Genomic DNA, 23,465 nt, shown 5'->3' with positions numbered 1-23,465 from the left:
GGTATCCAAGAGATATTTCATAAACGTATAAGATGATTTACTAGCAGGAAAGCAACATTGTTATCTTGAATAGGTGGGGATTCCAAGCTTCTTAAATATGATAAATCAATTAATATGCAATATAAAAATATTTGGTAAATAAGTTTAAGATACTTGGACTTTAACACATTTTTCTAATCATAAATTTAGCATGATAATTTTCCTTTTCCGCTGGTAAATCTTTAAAAAAAAATAACAGAATTATTCAGTTCAAATTTAAGCTGCTGATTTCTACAGTATAGTGCAATATGCTTCCCTTTTTTCCAAATTACTTAAAAAATACTATTCAAAGGTGTTTAGTTCAACAAACCCATTTTTAATGACATAATCTCTCTGCTTGCCAAGATGGCTGAAGCTCTGAGGCAGATAGGGCCAGTCCTTAGCCATGACTAATTTTATGTAATTGTCATAAAATTCCTAAGGAGAGTTCTCCAGCAAATGATGTTAGTGTGACACCACTATTTGAAAGCAAACAAAAGAAAGCGATAGCCAGCTACTCTGAAGTATCTGTCCTTTGCCATACAGCTCTGCACTGTTCCTTGCCTTCCTGTGTGTAATTGCATTTGTGTTTGGTTCTTCAGTGCAGTGACCAAAAGCCATAAAAGGCTGTCAGTGAATCCGACTATAGTCTGGCAGGGTGAGGGTACTCCCCACCTCCCCTTTCCTGGCTCTCTCTAGTAATGAGTTAAGCACTCTTCAGGAGGTCCTTATGCCAAGGAAATGCTTAAAAAGCAACTGGTTCCTAGCTCTCTTATCTCTCCCTCCCTGTAAGTGGCATCTCTCGGATGCTGATATAATTTTTCCTCTGAAGGTAGTTCCTGGACTACCTGGACCACAGTAACAAGAGAGATGCTGGCAACAAGAGGTAAAAAATTTTAATCCTAAGTGAGTCAGAATTTCTAGGAAAGGTGCCCTTGGCTATCTCGATGTCTCTGTTTTTAAATCCAGCAGTCCAAGATATGCTTATTTACATAAAAACTTGAGACACTGCATCAAGTAAAATTCCTCTAAGACAGTAAAAATGCTTAAGCCTTCACTCAGCCGACATTTCTTTAGAACGTACTTATGGTTTCTAGGACATGGAGGTATCTCTCCTCTTCCCCTCCCCTCAACCTGCATCCCCAAAGTTGGTTTTCCATCTTTGCACTTGGAAGGTCTTTATACTACAGAATACAGTGGGGTTTCTTTCTCTGTTTCTTTCTTTTCTTTTTTTCTTCACGGCTACCATTTAATTTGAGCTGCAGCTCTGTATTCCTTCATTTCCACCAGGGCTTCCAACTGTGATTTCCCACTCAATATTGGCTAAGGACAAATATGCTGTCTGCTGTTCCATATAAATGTATTTCTCCTTCCGCGTCATCTACAAACGAGAAGGTGGTGAAACAACAGGGAATAAACACAGAGACCTATGGAAGCTTTCAGACCTTGTTTAAGGGCAAGGGTAGCAGCAGAAAGGTAAAGGTGCTAAACAATTGCATAGTAAAGGGAGTGTGGCACCTAATACAAAGTAACCACGAAGCATCAATTAGAGCCTAGCATTTTAAAGCAAAACTATTGCAGATGAGACGGTGTATCCTAAGGGTGCATCCAGAGATTTGGCATTGGCTTGTCTGATTATCAGAGAAATGAACTTTGATGATTTAAGCTGTGTCTGTCAGTTGTTCCCCTATAAAAAGGCCGTTTCCCCCCCCCCCCCCAGTATATATATAAAAGTATTGGTGGCAAAGCCTTTAGTTCCAGCACTCAGGGAGGCAGAGGCAGGCAGATCTCTGTGAGTTTGAGGCCAGCCTGGTCCAGGCCAGCCAAGGCTACAAAGAAAAACCCTCTCTCGAACTAGATAGCTAACAGCCTGCGGAGCAAACATGCCTAAGTTTTATTGTGACTACTGTGATACGTCTCTTATCCATGATTCTCCATCTGTGAGGAAGACACACTGCAGCAGTAGGAATCACAAAGAGAATGCGAAAGACTACGACTAAAAGTGGATGGAGGAGCTGGCCCTGAGCCTGACTGAAAAAACAACAGACGCGTTTTCACAAAGATAACCCCAGCTCTGTTCTCTGCTCCTCCTCCTGCAGGGGCCATGATCCCACCTTCTCCCAGTCTCTGGGAACCTCCTCATCCTGGCATGATGCCTGCACCCCACATGGGAGGCACTCAGATGATGCCCATGATGGGCTCTCCTCCTTGTGGGAAGATGCCCATAGGACCTGCTCCTGGAATGAGGCCACCCATGGGAGGCCAGATGCCCATGATGCCTGGGCCTCCAATGATGAGACCTTCTGCTTACCCTATGATGGTTCCTACTCGGCCTGGCATGACTCAGCCAGACAAGTAAAAGCAGAAAGGCCCTCCTCCATTAGTTTTGTATTTCTTGTTCTGTTTCCCCAGGAGAGCACCATACTGAGCCTGAGTGTTTTCTAGCTGCATGATAAGAAAACTTCCCCTTTTCCAACAGAATAGTTTTGGAGGGGAGAAGTGGTATTTTAAAAAGTACAGGCTTCATTTATATTGTGAATGTGAAAATAAAATTGTTACCTGTTTTAGTTAAAAAAACAACAACAACAACACAACCCTGTCTCAAAAAGCAAAACAAGAACAAAAATCAAACAACAACAACAAAACCCAAAACCAACCAAACAAAAACCATTCATAAGCAGTTGTTTTAAGAGTATACACATATTCTGCTAAGTGTAATTTTGTCTGAAACAATTATCGTAATGAAAAGGGTGATTTTTCTTAATTGACATCACTCCTTGCATGTGTATTAGTCTAGCAAGACTTCTTATATGAAAGATGCTTCATTTTCCTATCAAGTTTTAACAAGTTGAACTCTCTAATGAATCGATCCATGGCAGAAGAGATACTGACGATAAGTACTGGACTTCCCATCTGCTAGGCAAGCAGTCAACCAGCAAGTCTTTCCCTTGGCCAACAGCCAGCATTAGATGGCTGGTACAGCTGAGATATATATATATATATATATATATATATATATATATATATATATATATATATATATATATATATATCCATCTATTAGATAAATCGGCTATCTAATGGACTGTGAAGGCTTGTTTCTCAGATAGTGGATAGCACTTCTGAGATCTTGTGGAACCTTTAAGCTGTGCAGCCTGGTGAAAAGACATGAAGTTTGTAGGATCATCCCTTGATGGTGATATTGGATGCCCACACATGAGTCACTGTCTGTCTGTCTGTCTGTCAGTCTGTCTCTCTCTCTCTCTCTCTCTCTCACACACACACACACACATACACACCTTCTTCTTTTCCCCCCTTCTGCTTTTTTTCCCCTGGCTTCTGAGAAATGAGCAGCCATTCTCCACCACTTGCTTCCTGTCTTGATGCTCTGCCTTGTCTTGGACTGCAGGGTAATGGAGCTGGGTGACTGAGAACTCAAACAGCCCCAGGAACCCTGAGTCACACTCAATCTTCCCTACTCTCATCTGTCTCAGGAGTTTCACCAGGGTGGCAAAGCTGGCTAAGGCAGATCTCCAAATTCACCAATCATAAGATAACTGAAAAATATGTCTACCTCTTAAAAAATAATTCTGACACCTTTATGGTTAGACATTTTTTGATGAATAGCTCTTGGCCATGTCTAGCTTAGGAATAAAATACAGGTTGTAGTTCATTTTCCGAGGCAAAACAACCTTCTTTTCTTTGCCTCAAGTTTTAATTGGGTAATGACCCATGAGTCTCCCGAGATGTACTTAACTTCTTGTTTAATTATCAATTCAGGATAATAAGGTGATTTTTCCAAATAAGGCATTTAATACTTATTGACAAACTTAAACTTCTCTGACCATGAGAAGACAAGATGTGGTGGCCCAGTCAGGATGCGAGTCTTTCACCGTGGAAAGAAGTAGCCCAGGCCTGAACTAGAGACAGTAAATGGGATGGGTAATATAGTTTGGGGGGACTTTTTGAAGAATACTCATAGAACGTGGAAACAGCCCAGATACAATGGGATGCAGAAACATAAATAAAGATGCTGCGAGTGGCAGCAGAGATGGGGATTGGAAATATGGTCCTTACCAATATCCAATGAGCCACCACACAGTACACAGCATACCTTATCCCTCCCTCAACCTCAGACTCTACCTACCAACTCCACCTGTAGATTTATTTGATTTGCTCTCAAAAATGTCTCTCAAGCCTGCATCTTCTATCTTGTCAGGAGGCCCCTAAATACTTGCCACTTTCTCTGCCCACCTTTCTGGAGGAGCTTCAGTACTTGATCTATCTGCCTCTAACTTGTTTCTCTCTGATTAACTCCATTATGTGACATATGCTGTGGCCTCTTAATACCTGACTCGGACATCATCACTTCTTTGCTTAAAGGTCTTTAATATATTTCCATTGTTAATGTCATAGTTATGAATATAGTATCTAACTTATGAAGTATATGTTTTAAACACCCTCCCTGGATGCCTAAAACTACACAGAGGACCAAAATTTGAATATATGCTTTGTTCCCCCTTAGCATGTGTATCTAGGACAGTTTCACTTATAAGTTAGACACTTAAAAGATTTATAAAAACTAATGACAAAATAGAACAATTATAACAATACACAAAAGATTTAATCAGGGCACAAAATTGTTTGGATAGGGGGTGGTGCATCTGGGAGGAGTTGGGGGATGGGTGAATATGGCCAAATACATTGTATGAAATTCTCAAATAGCTAGTGTTTAAAATTAAAGAGAGATTTGTGGATCTAGAATTGCTTTCTCAAAATATTGTATTGCAGTCCCTTTTTTTCTTTCTTGGTCACAGGTAGCTGAAACCAAAGAACTCAATGCCATGGATAAAAAGGGACAGCTGAGTGTCTACAATAGGTCCTGCCAAGGTCGTTCTGACCCAGTTGCTTTCTTTCACACCCTTACTCCACACACCAGCATCTTCAGTTACTGAGATGCTTCATGCAAAGTCAGTGCAAATGTGTATGCCGCCATCCTACACTTCTTCCTACCCATCCTCACAGAAATGGCTTAACCATCTCTTCTTCAGGCAGGGTGTTCTGATTGCCACTAGACTAGCTTATACACTAGCGATTATATAAAACTGAATAAATGTCAAATAGACCAGAATCGAGTGACTGCCTAAAAAAACCAAACTGAACCAAGTCAAACCAAACAAACAAACAAGCCCCCAAAATGTTCTAAAAAGGCATAAGATCATGAAAACTGGAAAGATTGAGGGATGATTCAAGATTTAAAGACACTGATGAGAAGAGATAACTAAGTGTAATGTGATCTTGAACTGGTTCCTCTGCCAGAAGAAGGACTTTGGTAAAATTTGAAATAAAGAGTCAAACCTTAGACAGCAGGACTATAACTTCTGTGACTGTTAATATTTACAGAATCAGTGTAAACAATGTAAATAAATTTTGTAGGTTATTTCTACAATTTTTTGGCAATTTGTAATTATTTTAAAACGAAACATTTCAATTCCTTGAGAACTTTATGTATTTTGATCATACTCACCATTTAAAGTCCTCCCATAGCCCCCTTCTCCACTTTTTTTTTTACCCAAGTTTAAGTCACAATTCCCACCCCCATTTGAGTCCAGTTTGTGTTACCCTACTTACTACTCTTAGAAGTCAGTCCTGCCCTGGAGTGTGGTTGACCTATCAGGGGTTACCTCATTAAAGAAAGCTGACTGACCCTCCCCCAGCAGCTGTCAAATGCCATTAGCTCTTCAGTTACTTGCTGGGACATCATGCCAACCAGTGCCCCACCCTGCTGGGATTTCTTGTCTGGCTTCAGTTTGTACTAAAATGAAGTATTTTAAAAGTGTTTCAATAGTATCTTTATTGTAGGCTCAACTTTCTTACCAATTATATTTTATTGTCTACTTATTAAACGAGCCTACCTCCCTAACAACCCGACTAGCCCAAACTATCAGAAATGGATATTAAAGAACATTATAAAGAAACCAAACCTTCTGGGTATCAGTTCCAAGGAATGATTCTCCTGGCGTAGTCAGCAGGATTTCAGCAGACCAGCAATTCCACCAAAGTTGTCGCCGAAACCGGGAGCAGCAGCTGGAACCTCAAGCCTTAGCTGCAGTTCAAAGCCTTGAATCTTTCCCTGGAGCAGTTCTCTGTAGGAGCCTCTTGCAGTGCAGGGATGAGCAACCAAACACCAAGTCCCAACCAAAAAGCCTTCTCTCCTGTTTTGGGCTCATGTATATATATATATATCCTCTCAGTCTGTTCAAGAATGTTTTTCACTACGCTTCCCCACGAAGTAGTTCGACTTCTAAGTGGGAAAACATCCTGCTCTCTCACATCTATGTGGTAAACATCCTGCCCTCTTCTCTATCCCACACTTCGGATCAAAACAGAAATAGGTTTATCTCCCCCTTCATAACATAATAGTTGAACCAGTTGCAGCCCCTATTATACCCATTGCCACTATACCAGATGAAACATTTGCAAGTCAGTAGTAAAGAAACAAGCCTGAATGAAGATGTGAAACACAAACAAGTTTTTAGATAAATCTTTACAGCCACATGTGAAGCGAGGAAAAGGTTTAAGCTCATGAGTAATTAAAAACACAAACAAACAAGCAAACCTAATCACAACACAAGACTATAGGTCAGTAGTCTAGTGTTTACCCAGAATGCACCAGCTACAGGTGTTGGATCTCTGGCACCACAAAAACTAAACAAACCAAAGCCTTGAACTTAAACTAGGTATTTTATTTACTCGATTGATGAAATTCACATAACTGGTCAGACTCAGTAGTGATGACTCTGAAGAACATATGTTCTTGTTGACCCAGCAGTTCAAATTTGAAAATTGTTCTTTAGATTTATTACTTACACACACACACACACACACACACACACACACACACACACACACACAAAACAAAACTGTGGCATGTTTTTAAAATATTAAAAATTAGAAATAAAGATAGTCATCTGAAGAGAATCATTTAAAAGAATCTGACAGATGGCATGTCCCCACATACAGAGTATTTGTGCAGCACAAATTGGCCTCTTGTACACGTTATTAAAAGCCAAAAAAAATGAGAGGGGGGAAGAAGAATGGGAGGATCCAAGGGATGGGATAAAAAAAAAAAAGAAAAATAAATAAAAAAAAATAAAATAAATAATAAATAAATAAATAAATAAAAAAAAAAAAAAAAAAAAAAAAAAAAAAAAAAAAAAAAAAAAAAAAAAAAAAAAAAAAAAAAAAAAAGAAAAAAAGAAAAAGAATTAAATGTTTCTATACTGGACTGCGAAGCTGTCCAAGTCAGAGTATCCAGTGAAAATACCAAGCGGTAGAAAGCACTCAAGGCAAGACATCATGCTTGTAGCATGCATATGGATGCGTCTTGTATTGGCATTAGGAATTGAACCATCTGGTACACAGCTGAATTTTTCCTCAAACATAGCATCACAGGAGACTTCTAATTCATTTTCTGTATCATTTCCTACATGCATGCATCACCTTATGACTGAAAAGTTACGTATTTTCTAAGCTTATAAGTTTTGAGCAGGTTGCTTAAAGCTCGAGTTCTTGGCTAGTCAATTTCTCTGTGTGCAAACAGATGAGCAAGCAGGGTGATGTCAGTGTTACGCATCATGACGTCAATCACTGGAACCCAACAACAATTTCCTGGCTGTTGACATTTGTGAGCACGGAGACGGAGAGCCCTACTGCAAAATCTTTAAAGGTGGCCCTACTCAATCCAGAGCTGGGTCCTTACTCAAGTTCCCATTTGCATTTAATGGTGACAAACCTGTGCTTGGCTTGGCTCAGCTCATTCCTCTGTTTCTGGATGGAGTACCATGTGACTCAGTCTGAGGGATACATTTATTTCTATCACATTTAATCCGTGGGTGAAGGCAAGAGGTGCAGGCCAAGGGAGTGAGTGGCATGGAGTCACCACACTGGACACTGGGAATTGGGTGAATACAAATCAAGGGTGAGGCCTCATTTATCTAGGAAGAGACAGCACTTTATATGGCTTTGGGCGAGTAATCAGGTTCCTCCACGCCATCTCTGAGCTGGCTAATGGATTCTCATCTCTGGGTATCCTCTGCCCTATTGCTTCCACTGTGGCATCTGTGGAAGCTGCCCAAGGCCTTGAGCCCCAAAGGGTACCTTGTCAGGAATGACCACATTAAGCACCTTGGCCAGACCTTTAGGACCCTCTTGGTCTGATCCTCTTCTCTTTCACACATTATTAGACTGCCTTGCACTGTCTACTACATGTTCTGTAGCCTTCCCTTGACCAAACCTATCTACAAACAGTGGGCATTGAGAAGGACATTTGACATCTCTACAAACTCCTGCTAACACTGAGGGTTTCTGTACACAACACAACAACAACAACAATGCCCCCCCCCACACAATCAGGTATTACAAAGGGCATGAAAGGTGCAACACCATTCCATTCTAAGAACTCCAAGGCAGCCCTGAGAGTTGTGTTGTACTTTATGATTATGTGGAAATGGATATGTAATTCAGAAGGAATACATGCTCAAAAATTAAAGCAGAACTAAGTATCTGGATAGGAAACTAGACTTCGCTGTTAGTTGTGGTTCTCAAAGTATGCCTTCCTAACCTATTGCATCCAAATCTCTTGCAGAGACTTTTAGACAGAAGCTGCCAGACACCACTCTGACATTCTGAAAGGGAAACCATGTATGTAGGATGGAAGGTATTTTTGGGGGGGCTAAGTTGAGGTTTACCTTTCTAAGTATTCACTATTTGACAATACCCTACTTGAAAAAAGAAACTCAACTATATGTCACTAGAACATGAGAGTCAGTTATATTTCTTTTGACATTTACACATTGATTTTCTTTTCTTTCTTTCTTTTTTTTTTTACTAATTGGAAAGGCAAAGCTTCATATCCACCATTCTGAGTTGTTTTTAATTTTATTTGCATACTTGACTTTTGCACTGAGTCAGTGAGCAGCTTCCCCATGCTCCTGAACAGAAACACCCACACAAAGCAGTACCCTTTGCAGCCCTTTCCTATCTCATTCCATCTCCTGGCTTCACTTTTATTGTTAGGGGAAAGAAAATTATGTGACAAATTAGAAACAACCCTTCTGGGGATAAAACGGATAGGAGAAAGAAGCAGAGCCAATCCACCATTAGGCAGAAGCGTGAATCCGTGAACAAGAAAGACTTCTCTAGCTTTCTTTGTAGCCACAGAAATGCACAGCCACGCTGTTAAGGGAAACAGCGTTAGTGGAAGGGCACAGTATAACAACCTGAATCAATGAAATCATGCGATCAGTAGCAGGAGCAATTCAAACGTAATCCTATTACTAAATGTAGTTTTCCTTCCGCCTTTAATGAGAGGCGCAAGGCTGATTACTGCTCGGTCATTTGAGCTTGAGATATAGTGTTCTTCAAGGGACCTGTACCAGGACCTTCTTTTTGAACACAGGCAAATGCAAAACAGGAAGTCGGCACACATGGAGCCAGAAAGGGTTAAAATGAGTCATCCTGACCTCCTGTTTCCAAATCAAGCCAATGAATCACCCAGTCAAATCACCAGTGACTGATCTGTGATGGTTCACTTAAAGTTACCTCTCATAGGAACCTTTGCCAAATCTCTGGCTCAACTGAGATGTCCTTAAAGCATTAGTTATGGCGAATGTTTAAAAACCAAGCTACCAAAATTCACCAAAAATCTCAAGTTCTGTCATCAGCAGTCAAGCTAAAACTCAGAAAATGGAAGACTTTCTTTTAGAAGGGATGAAACTTTGGTTAAATAAAGTAATACTTAAATCAAAGGACACAGAAGATATTTAAAATGCCCTCAAGAAAGTATTCCATCGTTTATCGAAAAGCTTTATCCAAGACCAGGAAAAACTCTCACCTGCTCTAGTGAGACACAACATTGGGACTGGACCTGTATAGCTCAGTGATCAAGTCTATGCTTAATACAGCCTTGTGTGTCCCTGAGTTAAACGCCAGCCAGGTCCAGCCTGAAAACAAACCAAAGACTAGCTATTAGTTAAGACTTCCCCAAATTATTTATAAGAACACAATTTAGAAAGTATAATGTAATGTTGTGAAAGTGTTTAAATTGGTGATGGCAGACTAGGTCCCCTATAGAAGATCTGCAGGAGCTGACATCTCCACTCTGCACCATCACAGGGTGTGAGGGCATGGGGAGGGGGCGGGGCGGAGGCCCGGCAGAGAAAGAGGGTGCTCTCCCTACCAATAATTATAATCCAGGCTCTGAGAACCGCATGTGGTTACTTAAGGAAGCCAAAGACCAGCGCTCTTAACCTCTGAGCCATTTCTCCAGCTAGAAATGATCATAATGAGTGAGTTAATCCAGAAGCAGAAAGAGTCAAATGGTATATACTCACTTATATCTGTGTACTAGCCCAAGGGGCATGTTTCATGAAAGCCTTCACTTACCAGGAAACTGGGACAGAGGGGAGGACATCCTATTAGGACTCCAGATGAGAGAAGCATGGGAGAATAGCGAAGTAGAAGGATCCAGAGGGTCCTATAAATCTACAAGAAGAACATTATGATAGGCAGATTTGGGCCCAGGGGTCCCGCTCAAACTATGGCTCCAGCCAAGGACAATACAGGCCATAAACTTCAACCCCCTACCCAGATCTAGCCAATGGTCAGAACATTCTCCACAGTTGAGTGGAGAGTGGCGTCTGACTTTCACACATACTCTAGTGCCTCATATTTGACCACATCCTCTGGATGGGGAGACCTGGCGGCACTCAGAGGAAAAATAGCAGGCTACCAAGAAGAGACTTGATATTCTATTAGCATATAAAGGGGGAGGAAGTCTCCCTCAGTCACAGTCATAGGGGACTGGAGTAAGGGGAAAATGGGAGGGAGGGAGGAATGGGAGGATACAAGGGATGGGATAACCATCGAGATGTAATAAGAATAAATTAATAAAAGAAAATTTAAAAATTAAAAAAAAAGGAAGCCAAAGACCAGCTACAATTTACTTTGCTCATATTCTCTGCTTGGCTTCAAACTAACTCTACCAATCTGTTCTAATCTTCTGGCTCTTTCTCATTCTCAGGCTTGGTCTGTCTTTATCTGTATCTAACTTGCTCTCTCTACAACCTGTGTCTGTAAAACTCTCCTGGAAAAACTGCCTCTGAATTCCAGGAACTGAACCAACACCAACTCAACTCTACTGCACTGTCCTCAACTCACTGACTCAGTGGAACTGCCTGAACAGCACTGACTGGAATTCAGAGATCTGCATGCCTCTGTCTCCTGAGTGCTGGGATTTAAAGGTGTGTGTCACCATGCCTGAACCTAAGCCTTTCTTAACCTGAACCTTGTTCTATATCAGCCTGGCCTGGAACTCAGAGATCTACTTGCCTCTGTCTCCTGGGATTAAAGGCCTGTTTATACTCCAGCTGGGGACACAGACCTAGAAGGTCTTTGGATGTGATCCCTTGCCACAGCAACCATGTTCTAAATTAAAATTCCTCTACAGAGGTCCTTGGAATAGTGACAGCCAATACAGACTCAGGATCTACTGCACATTTTAAGTCCACCCTATCTCAAGTACAGTTGTTGAGTATGAAGGTAGATGTATGTGCTGTGTATGTTTATTGTTTACAAGACAGAAAATTAACTCATTGTGAAGCAAAGGTAAAAACACAAATTAGAACCAGTGAGAGGGCTCAGCTGGTAGAAGTACTTGCCACCACATCTACTAACTTGAATTTGATCCCCAACACCTACAAGGTGAAAGAAGACAACCAACCCCTGAAAGTTATTTTCTGATCTTTATATATGGACTTAAGGCGAACATGTGCACACACATGCATATGTGTGTGTGTGTGTGTGTGTGTGAATTCCTTTAAAATTTTTTATTCTTCTCTCATATATGCCACCTGCAGTTTCCCCTCCCCTCCCCTAAGTCTCCCCCTCCAACATCTCCACTCTCCCCCAGTCCTACCCCCTCCTCCTCCCTTCAGAGAAATGCAGCCCTCCCCCCAGGGACAGTAACCCAACACAGCATAACAAGTTACAATAAGACCAGGCACATACCAGTAGGAGAAACAAGGCAACCCATTAGGAGGAAAAGGGTTCCACAAGTAGGCAGAAAGGTCAGGGACAGTCCCAGCTTCCACTGTTAGGATTTCCACAAGAACATCAAGCTACTCAGCCTTAACATGTATGCATATATGCAGCTCAGACCTGTACAGGCTTCTAGAGCTCTGCAACATCCTATGAATCCTGATCAGTTGATACTGTGGGCTGTGTTCTCCTAGTGTGTCCCTGACCCCTCTAGTCCCTCCTCCACAGGACCTGGGGAGCTCTGCCTAATGTTTGGCTGTGAGACTCTGCATCTGCCCCTATAGTGTCTAGGTGAAGTCTCTCAGGTCTTTATGACGATGACTCTGCTAGGTTCTAGTCCAAGCACACTCTGCAGGCAGGTCTGTAGGTAAAAGGTTTAGTGGCTGGGTTCATGTCCCAATCCCCTCACTTAAGGCCTTGCTTGGCTACAGAAGATGATCAGTCCAGGCTCCGTGTCCCCCATCACTAGAAATTGTTGCTAGGGTTACTCTTGTAGATTCCATGGAGTTTCCAATAATGAGCTATTAAAAATAATCTACAAAATACTAAAACGTCAAGGAAAAATAGTCCTCCATAAAGTACAATACTCTGAGTAACAATTCTAAGGCAGAGATGGGAACTCTATGTTTGATTTGGGAGCTGTGATGCTCCATGGGGGAAAAAAAATCACACATATTGTACTTGTTAGTATCTCTAGGAGGCAATATGCAGTATAGGCAACAGGGAAACGCACACATAGGATGAAAGCAGGTGTTGGAAGCAGATAGTCTGGGTTTGATTCCCAGATATGTCACCTACTAGGTTATGGCACTTAACAGTATGCCAGGCCTCTTTGTACTTCAATTTTTAAAATATGCAGAAAGGTGTCTACTACAAATAGGTGTTTTATAAATATTGAAAACAGTAACAAGCACACATGGCTCTTCATTCGTATCAGATAATGTTTATTTACACAGGTACTTATTCACGTCTTCCAATTCAACTATTATGAAATAGAAATTAAATTTCCCAATTGAAAGATGAGTCAAGCATGCCTCAAAGAAGTGAGCTACTTTCCCAATGACACAACTAGTAAAAGGAAAAATAAATTCATGTTTCTAATCACCCCACCATTGTTGAGATAGCATGATCAGTAACTAATATCTATTAATAAACACTTCTCAAACTTTGCAAGGTTCTGAAGTTATACCAGGGCTCAGAAGAAAAGAATGCTGAGGTTAGGCTGAGGTGCCTGAACAAGAGTGTAACATGGTGATAATTATTTGTATGCCTATTTTTATATAAGGAATCCTGACATCTGAAATTGTCTTCATCTGAAATTGTCTTTATCTTGGTGTCCTAAGGATCTTTTACTAGGTTGTTACTGACAAACACTAGGTTACCACTCCCTCTTTTTCTTATTCCTAGCCCATTCCTATGCAGTTGGGAGAATGCACCTATGCAAATATGCCTCCATCACTGACTTTTGTCAAGGAACCTGCTGTTGTCTAACTCATAAAATAAAATCTTAGTGCATGGCTTCCAAAAGCCATAAGAAATTATGGAGGTTCTCAGAGGCCTACTTATATCAAAGGACTATTGATACAAAAACACCATATTTCATTATGCAGAAAATAGCAGTGTTTGTGTTATTTCAAAACTGTGAAAAGAAATTTTTAATTTTACACATTTATTTTTGAGTATGGCTCATTTTTATTCAGAATGAGACAAGCCTCTTCAAAGAAGCATATAAAGGGAAGAATATATAATTAATGTTGCATTATTGTTAAATGATACAATATTAATATCTAAGCCAATTCCAGTGGCTTTCTAACTTTCATCTTGAAGTTAGACCCCGAATCACATAGAGAATTGCTGATGACTAGGAATGGAAGGTCAGAGAGACAGCAAGAAGAAGATAAACTTCTAACATTCCAAAGGAGTTCCTCAGACAAATCATTGGTGGTTGGATTAAGAGACTACTTTTCATAAATACAGGTTATGAAGGATCCACCCATCTGAGCTAATGTCTCTAAGCCAAGTGCCTCGATAGTCAAAAATAACATGGACTTAATTTAAAATTAGAAAGGGAATCAAACGATCTGTGGTTTGAAGACTGAGCAGCTTGCCAAATGTTAAACTGGCCTCTCTACTTGGCCTACAGAGAGGAAGAACTGTACTAGCCATTCAGTGTATTTGCTTAGAGATGCAAATAATCTCTGACAAAAGCTGCATCCAGATGTAGTTCCATCCAGATTATTCCTGAATGGGACTCTGTGATGTCAGCTCAGGATTTCTGAATATGTCCGCAATAGGGCATAGTGCATCAGGACACAGTCCAATAGGATAGACACATCCATGGAGCTGGGAGAAACAGGTCAACAGGTCTCAATATGGTGTTTTATGTTGTTTTTTACCTGTGGGTTATGACCTCTTTGGGACTAATCAAACCTTACTTAGGGGCCACATATTAGATATCCTATATATCAGATGTTTACATTACAATTAATAATGGTAGCAAAATTACAGTTATAAAGCAGCAATAGAATAATTCTGTGCTTGGGGTCCCCACACATGAGGATCTGTATTAAAGGGTCCTGGCATTAGAAAGGCTGAGAGCCACTGTTTTAGGACAATGGTTATTGGTCCTCCCACTGAGGAAGCTGATCTTCTTCACTGAATGTACTAGCTATCCTTTGATTTGATGGAACATTTAGTGACTCATATAAAGTTATGTCCAAAAAGAAAATCAATACCAGAAGAGTCAATGTAAGTTAGGTTGGGAAGACAAAGACGTTCTAGAACCTGTTGCTCATTTGACAACTATTTATCGAACAGCTGAAACCCATCAGCCCTAAGCCCTGGCTCTGCTATTTTTCAGCAGTAACCATGAGTCATTTCTCATAGTTTCAATGGAAATAACTTATAAATCCATAAATATGTCAAGAAAAACATTGCTGATTAAACAGAAACACACGACACCAGTGGGCTAATTAAGGTCTCAACTGGCATATCTTCAGAGATGGCTCAGTGTGTAAAACTGCTTGCACCAAGGCTGAGGTCCTGAGTTAAAACCCCCATGATCCAGATAGGGGGTTGAAGAAAACCAAATCCTCAAAATTGTCCTCTTAATTAATGCCCATGTGCACACATACGCTAAATAAGTAAGTGGGGGAAAAGTTTCTAACATGACAACATAAATGGCCAGGAGGCCATTTGACAGGTACCCAGGGGCATCTACACTATGCATCTCGTAATTTTGAGTAAAAATTATCAGCTTACATGTCCATCAATGGATAAAGAAAATGTCATGAGCCTATAAAGATTTTTTTTTATTCAGCTGAAAAGAAACATGAAATTATTACAAAGAAAATGAGGCACTACATTAAGTGAAATGAGCCAGATTCAGAAAGACAAATAGTATGTTTTCTCTTGTGTACAGATTCTAGGTTTCAGTGTGTGTGGGGGTGGGGGAGAGGATATGAAAGCGGAAAGGAGACCTGAGAGGGTGAAAGAAGTTTATCTAGTGGGAAGGGGAAAGGGGAAAGAGGGAACAAGAAACAGTAGTACATATGTCAGGAGACAGAAAGGGAACCGTTTGGGGGATGAAGGATGAAGGGGTAACAGGGAGAGTGACGGGAAGGGGGAGCCATGCAGGGAGCTAATAAAAACAGCACAATGACACGCATGAACAAATGAAGCCTAGTTTTGTGTTTAAAAAAACAAACAAACAAACAAACAACTAATTTGAGGAGGATCAGGCTTGTCTTATTTTATTTCCCAGATTATCCTCAAAAGTAGACCCGAGAAGACTCCTTAAAGTAGGGGTCACAAGCAACTAAAAGTAGAAAGTGTTCACTATTATTAACAACTCTAACTTTTTACCATCCCTTTCAGCAACCAATCAGAGATACAGTTAAGACTGCTTTGTAAAAGCTGGGCGAGTGATGGCTCAAGCCTTTAATCCCAGCACTTGGGAGGCAGAGGTGGGCGGAGCAATATGAATTCAAGGCCAGCCTGCTCTACAAAGCAAGTTCTAGGACAGCCAAGACTACACAGAGAAACCCTGTCTCGAAAAAAACAAACAAACACCCCCCCCCCACACACACACACGCAAAAGAGTGCTTTCTAGTGCCAAGTGCAGCCACAGAACCCAAGGCCCCTCACTACTTCCTCCAAGCTACTACCCCTTGGAAATGGGTAAAGGACTTAGAATCTGCCTCTATAGGTTAAGTGATACATATTTTACTTAAGGAAACAAGAAAATAAAATTCTTCTTAAAATTCCCAAGAAGCTGCTGATGCAGACATACATCACAGCTGAGGAGTACCCAGCATGGGATTTCCACGAGCTACACACCCTGCTATTGGCGAGTGGAACAAATGACTTAAATCTAGTTAATTTTCCTGGTTGATCATGGTTCTCAACCTGCGAGTTTCCATCCCTTTGAGGGTCAAATGACCCTTTTACGGGAGTCCATAAGACCATTGGAAAGCAGATAATTGCATTTAGATTCATAACAGAAGCAAAGTTACAGTTATGAAGTAGCATACTTCATACAGCATACAGTTATGAAGTCTGGGGTCACCACAACCTGAGGGAATTGTATCAGGAAAGTTGAGAACCATTGCTCTAATGGGATCAGCCTACTGCTCAGACATGAACACGTTTAAAATGAACACAGATATTTACAGTAGATCCAAAAAAATGCCCAGCAAAGTTACAGGGTACAGTTGTAAAGTTCAATTTACCATCTGCCAGGAGTACAAAAAATTGACCATTGAAACAAGTCTGAAAACAAATACTAATGTAAAAATTGAAACCGGAAGTCAAACATTCAAGTGTTGGTTTTTGTCTGCTCTCACAAATCAATGTTGACCTTGACAGAAGCTCAGATTAACCTTATTTCTGGAAACACTTTTAAAACTTAAGACTTCGTTTAATTTTCAGTGGCTAGCAGGAGGTCTGGAAAGTGGAGTGCTCACTAGGGCTCACTCATTTCGGGAAGGCAGACCGGCCCCTCCCCCTCACACCAACCTAGACATTTCCTTCCCCAATCCTCTAAATCAGATTCTGTTTCTTGATTTACTGTTTCATTGTGAATTTTTCTTTTAAATTTCAATTAAGCACAGCACTTTGGACACTAGACTCTCATCAGTTGTTTCGGAGAGTTCTGGAAAATTATGTTTTAATAGCACTGCGCCTTTTTTGTGCATTTCCCTTGAGGCTTTTAGCGAACACTCAAGTACTTCCAGTAAGAGAATATGTCTCACGGGGCTAAATGGCATCAATGCAACATCTAGAAAGCCCTCTCAATGCAACATCTAGAAAGCCCTCTCCTCCCCCCCACCCTCCAGTATGAAGGTGTTTTACCAGTTCTCGCCCCTCCCTCTTTGACATCCGGTGCAGCAACGTGAAACCCCACGCAAAACCAGTGAGGTGGGCTCTCAGAAGCCTGACATCATCTGCAAGGATGCACCCCAAGTCTGAACCAGAAAAGCACGCGCAGCCGGGTCCAGGTCGCCAACTGGAGGGCCCAGAGGCCAGGAAGCACAGTTCCTCACTTCCCCAGCCAAAAGAAACTAAACCTAGGGCGGAGAGGGGCGCGTGGGGCGGAGACCGCAGGGCTACAAAGAAGCTAGCAGTCATCTCCACGCACCTCCCGGCCAACGGGCACACGTGTGCGGCCGCTTACCAGCAGTCGTGCGTGTCGGGAGCTCGCGTGGGATGGCGACTGCAGCTGGCCCAGCGCGGGCCGCGTGGCTCGGGCATCCGTGTAGCCGCTGCAGCCCGGGCGGCGGTGGCTGCTTCTCAGGGCACCGGCGCTTGGTGACGGTGGCACCAGGCTGGGAGGTGCCCGCGGGCTGGTCCTGGCCGTGCCTCCTTCTCTGGGTTCTCTTTGCTCGTGGTTGGACGAGCTCCGATGCCTTTCGTAGCTTGGGCTCGCTCTTCTTGCTGGCAGGACAGCCCCAGCACCTTGGCAAACCCACGCACTGGCTAGTGGCCTCTGAATCTGTGATGACACCCTCTCCCGCAGCAACGCAGGGAACAAAACTGTCACTGCGACTGTCCGGGCCTCCCTTGCCCCAGCCTCTGGTTGCAGCCTCCGCCTCTGCCTCCGCCCCCTCCTCCATAGCCACAGCCTCCCACGTGCTGCAGAAAAGCCTCTAGGGTGGGGGGGTCCTTGCGGATGGCCTAGGGCCAGAGTGAAATGGTTGCCTGTGATTTAAACCCCAGACAACCTGCATACTCCCTGCCCAAGGTTGTACCACCTGGACCGCACTGTGAACCATCAACTTCTGGAAGCTGGGGGTGGGGGGGGGGGGGTTGGCTGGGCTACTCCAAAACTGGCGCACAAGCCATGATGAAGCCGGATTTGCCGGTGTCATGGCTTCGGATATAGGGTTACAGCTTATGTAGGAATCCCATTTTGAGATTTGTCTGTGACTAAGTACTCCCGCTGTGAAATACCTCTCCCTCTCCCCACCTTCTTGAGCTAGGAAAACACAAACGGATAGCTCTTCGTTGTTACTATATTGTTGCCATCAGAACATGTCTTCACTGTGGCCCTCCATCTGTGCCCGCATCACAGTAAGCGTAGCCTTACATACTTACTGCAGCCCCATGTATAAAAGCTGCGCCTTACACATTTTCCGTGAATGAGACACAGACAAAAGTATTTATCTATGATTTTTACTCAGGGCAAAGTACTAGAAGACGCACTTTAAATCAGAGAGTGTGGGAGGAAGAGGGGGCAGGAAGGAAGGAGTCTGGAGAATCCACGTCTGTGCTGGTTAGTTTTATGGAAACTTGACACAAGGTAGAGCCACCTGCAAAGAGAGGACCTGATTTGAGAAAATGCCTCCACAAGGCAGGACTGTAGGCAAACCTGTGGAGCATTTTCTTAATTACTGATTGATGTGAGAGGGCCCAGCACACTGTGCTTGGTGCTACCACCCACCCCAACCCACCCCCAGGCAGGTGGTCCCAGGTGCTGTAAGAAAGGCAACTGAGCAAACTCTGGGGAGCAAGCCACTAAGCAGCATCCTTCCATGGGTTCTACATAAGTCTCTGCCTCGGGATTCCTAGCCCACTTAAAACCTGTCGTGACATCCTTCAAGAATGGACTGTGTTGGGGAAGTGAAATTGACCCATTCTTCCCTAAATTGACTTTGGTCATGTTGCTTTATCACAGTGATACTAATCTAACTGAGACTATCTCAAAAGCTGCTTCTTTGAGGGGGCAGAGACCCCACCAACTCGACAGGACTTTAGGAACTCTGCTGCCTCTGATGAGACTGGGGGTCTTTTTGTTCAGCTTAGGTGGGAACCCAGCTCTAAGTGGGAGAGAAGGCCACAGGTGGAGTGAAGCGCACTGGCTGTCTTTGGTTGGCTTTTCCTTTGGAAACCAAACTTGCAACCCGGGCTCTGTCATCTTCTGAGCTGTTTGACTCACCCTTAGCCCCTTCTAAGGTGGCACCACCCGACTGTGATGTTAAAAAATAAGCTTCCACTGCCAAAGGCAGTCTGTAGCCCTGATTTTCAAGAAGCAATGGTGTTCGGTTTTTTTTTTTTTTTTTTTTTTTTTTTTTTTTTTTTGGTTTTGTTTTGTTGTTGTTCCAAATACCCAAACCAGAAAATTCCACAAATATTTAAAATTTTAAATTTTGTTTTTCTGCTGTGGGAGGGATCAAACCCAGAGCTTCAAGAATGCTTAGGATGAGCTCTACTCTTGAGCAACGTCCTTAGCACCTCAAAATTCAGAGTTTTAATGTTTATCAAAACAGATGTTAAGACTCTCCACCCACTGTAACTGAGTAGCAGTTAGCTCCTTTAGGTTCTTCAGTTTTCTACAGTCTCAGGGTCGTCCGTCACTCCTGTGTGTGCATGCACTTCAGTGTCATTTGTCGGTTTGGTAGACATTTGAGTCTGATGTTCTAGATGGGATAATCTCTTTGTTTGCTAGAAAAAATCTACATTCCAGTGATAATAGTGAAAAATAATCACACTCTATAATTTTATATATATGCTTACAGTAGTGACAGGTCATGGATGGATGTTTCTATGTATCGTTCTAAGTCCCTCTTAAAAAGAGAGCAGGGTGATGCATGCCCATAGCTCCAACTAATTGGAGGTTAAGGTGGGAGAACTGACTAGACTTAAATGTTCTTGGTCAGCGTAGCCAGCACGTAAAGACCCTGTCTCAAAACAAAAATATCATTTTGGGCAAGATGACTCAGAGGGTAAAGATGCCTGCTGCTGGGCCTGTCTACCTGAGTTTCTTGTCTCCCACATGCTAGAAGGAAAGAACTAACTCCTGGAAGCTTCCCTCTCGTGTCCACTTGCAGATACACACACACACACACACACACACACACACACACACACACACACACACATCTCCTCTTTGGTAGGTAGGCCACTATCATATGACTTAAGTTCAGCCAATCAGAGGTTCCTATCCAGCCTTGACTCTAGATTTCATTGTTAAAGAAGTTTAGAAATAGTTCTATGACTTATGAAGGGGCTCTCGTGTCTAGGGACAGTAGCTTCAGAGATGACAATGGCGCTGTCCTACACAGGCAGTGCCAATGATGTCTAACTGGGGTAGTGGAATAGTAAAGCGCATTCTGATTCCAACTGGCAGCTTCCCACCTGTTTGATATGCAGCTTGGTGGCCTTCCAGTGCCTTTCCTAATAAGCTGGTGAAAATGGCTTCAGTGTTTGCCACAATGAACTTGGGAGTGACTTAAGTACTCTGTGAAGAGGAGCTACAAGAGTCTAGACTTTTTCATCTTAGATTTCAAATTTTACTCTACAGTATTGTTTCCTTTCAGTTTTAAGGATTTAATCTCAAGATTAACTAAAATCCACAAATCTAAGGAGACGGTTGAGAAGAAAGGGAAGAAGGAAAGGGAGTTGGGGGAAAAGAGGGAAAGAGAGGTCTTCAGACCCATAATCCCAGCTGCTGGGGAATCTGGAGTGGGTGAGTTCTAGCTAAAGGCTAGGCTGGCCTACAGAGTAAGTTGTTTTTTCAAATAAATGATAAGAAGAGGCCTTGGGGGGTGGAGTTTAGCGGCAAAACCGTTGTTTAAAACGGGTGAGTATATTCCATCTAGCATTCAGTCTCTAGTACTACATTCATACTTTCACAGTTAGGCTTACGTTGTTTTATTTAGGATTTTAAAAAAAACCGTTTTATGGTCTAGAAAGATGTTCTTAAGTTGATAAATACAAGACACGACAGAGAATAATTTAGGTACAAAACTTCAGATTCACCTAGATGGGATAAATGGTATTTTCTTTGAGGTTGCCAAATAGGAACAAGCTAAACATTCTGACTTTCCTGATAGTTTCACAACTTTTCTTACTGTATTTAGTTTATTATAAATACATAATTTCCATATGCAAAATAAAATACATGAATTAAAAAAAAAAATCATGTTAGCCAAGACTGCTTCTTCACAGACAGCCATATCTGTATTGCTGGCTAGGGTACGATTAAATGGGCTTCCGCATCTCATGGTGTCGTTTGGATTGATGGGAAAGGACTTTTTCAGTATGTTAGTGAAGACTATAAAATGGACATGCTCCTCTCCCCTGTAACTCCATTTTTAAGAAGAAATGTCTCCAGAGGGAGTCTGAAATGAAGAGTAAGAGTTTTCCATTGTACTGTGAATGACCAACTGCTGGAATCACGATGTTTATTGTGATGTTAAGGACATTGAAGCTGCTTATGATCCAGTGTTAATCAAACAAGGACAGAGTTGCTATCCATGTAATATCAAGGGTGTAAAAAAAAAAAAAAAAAAAACCTCCCGGAGAATTTATTAAATCTACCTCCTAGATATTTGTTAGGATGGCTACTGTCTCCTTTATATGGAATTGTACTCCCAATTTTTCTATAAATCTCATGGCTTTCTATTGTAAGGCTCTCTTTCTCTCAGCCTAAGCCTGGGAACATGACCCAGACAAGCTTGGGAAAGTGACCCAGAAAGAATTGAAGGCCAGTTTCAGTTTCTGAGATCAAGGTGGCCAACCGAGATAAACAATTTCAACTAAGGTAAACAGTTTTCAGAAAAGTACCATCTGGAAATTCTCTGGAAACTCCCCAACACCCCTCCCTGCCAAGAATAGCCCCCAAGACCAACAACCCCGGCAATAGACAATAACATTTAGACAAGCACCTTAGCGACCACCAGAGCCAATCCTAACATAGGGCATGCAGCCCCTCCTAACCTTTGCGGTTTTAGCCTTTAAGAGCAGCCTGTAACAGTGACTCGGTGTGCCTCCCTCCCGAGTGAGTGCTGAGGTCCCCTGACGCGCAGTCAGCAATAAACCTTGTGCTTTTGCATCAACACTGTGGTCCTCAAGTGGTCTCTCACGACAACCCTCTACCCGAGTAGACTCTAGGGTCCAACACTATTATTAAGGAAGGAGAATTTAATAGATAAAAAGTAAATGAAATTGGCAACCACATGCTGGTGAAATGGTGCTTGTCACAGTACCTAGTTCATACAGTTCTATATCAAATATTTGAGAAGGAACAAAAGAAATGAAGGGGGAGAGGGATAAAGGAAGAAAGAAGGAAACACATACATTATATCAGAAAGAGCCATGAATTAAGAGATGCTACTTCCTTGTCATTTACTTCGTTGCTGGCATTCACAGAAACAGGGCACTGCACTCTGAATTGCTTCATTGAGTAACCCTGTATTTCAGTATTTCCCAACTGATGACATATGAGTCCCACTGGACGCGCAATACAGCCAGAAGCAGATTTTTCCTGTCCCACAACATCAACGATGAGCTGTCCTGAGATGTGGAACAGCCTCTGGGTGTGGGGACTCAAAACCAAAAGGTCCTTTCTTGCCTCTGGTTATAACACAGAGATCTGCACTCTCGTTAGGGAACCTGGAAGCCAAGAACTTGGAGTGGTCTCTAGTTTCCTTGTTTGTTGGAATCTTATTTCTTGGAACTGGCAGTAGAAAGTGTGCAGGGCTGAATTTGCGTTAGCCTGGATGCCAAGCTGGTTATGTACTACTCCAGCAGTTTGAGGTATGCACATAAAGTGGTGGTCTCTTGACTCAGCACTGCTCATGGCTCCAGACTGGCTGGCTAGCCTTGAACTTGGTTGCAGATTTAGAATTTTCTGGTTCTGACTTATGTTTAATGTCAAATCTCAGGAGAGAGACAAGCACCAACACACCCAACTGACTCTACTTGATAACATTGTGTGCTTGGAAGCAAGGCGACTCTTCTAGAAAACATGTGTTCTCACAGTTCTGTTTTGCAGTCATTTAGACCGGGTGGGGTCTGGGGAGCTCATGAAACTTTTTCTGTCAACAAGCTCAAAAGGATTTTTCAGG

The 23,465-nt window shown here is 42.2% G+C and overlaps 1 protein-coding gene across 1 annotated transcript in view; it reads right to left on the bottom strand.

The window, feature by feature from the left end:
* Stambpl1 (STAM binding protein like 1) overlaps positions 1-17,967 on the bottom strand; it is a 55,230-nt gene extending 37,263 nt beyond the window's left edge. The window contains exon 1 of the mRNA XM_051146353.1: positions 17,792-17,967. The gene's annotated coding sequence lies outside the window, so the exon portion shown is untranslated. The remainder of the gene's footprint in view (positions 1-17,791) is intronic.
* Positions 17,968-23,465: the final 5,498 nt, after the last annotated feature.

The sequence above is a fragment of the Acomys russatus genome, chromosome 5 (genome assembly GCF_903995435.1).
Source record: "Acomys russatus chromosome 5, mAcoRus1.1, whole genome shotgun sequence".
In the NCBI taxonomy this organism is placed as follows: domain Eukaryota; kingdom Metazoa; phylum Chordata; class Mammalia; order Rodentia; family Muridae; genus Acomys; species Acomys russatus.
This window is presented reverse-complemented; position numbering and strand designations above follow the sequence as displayed.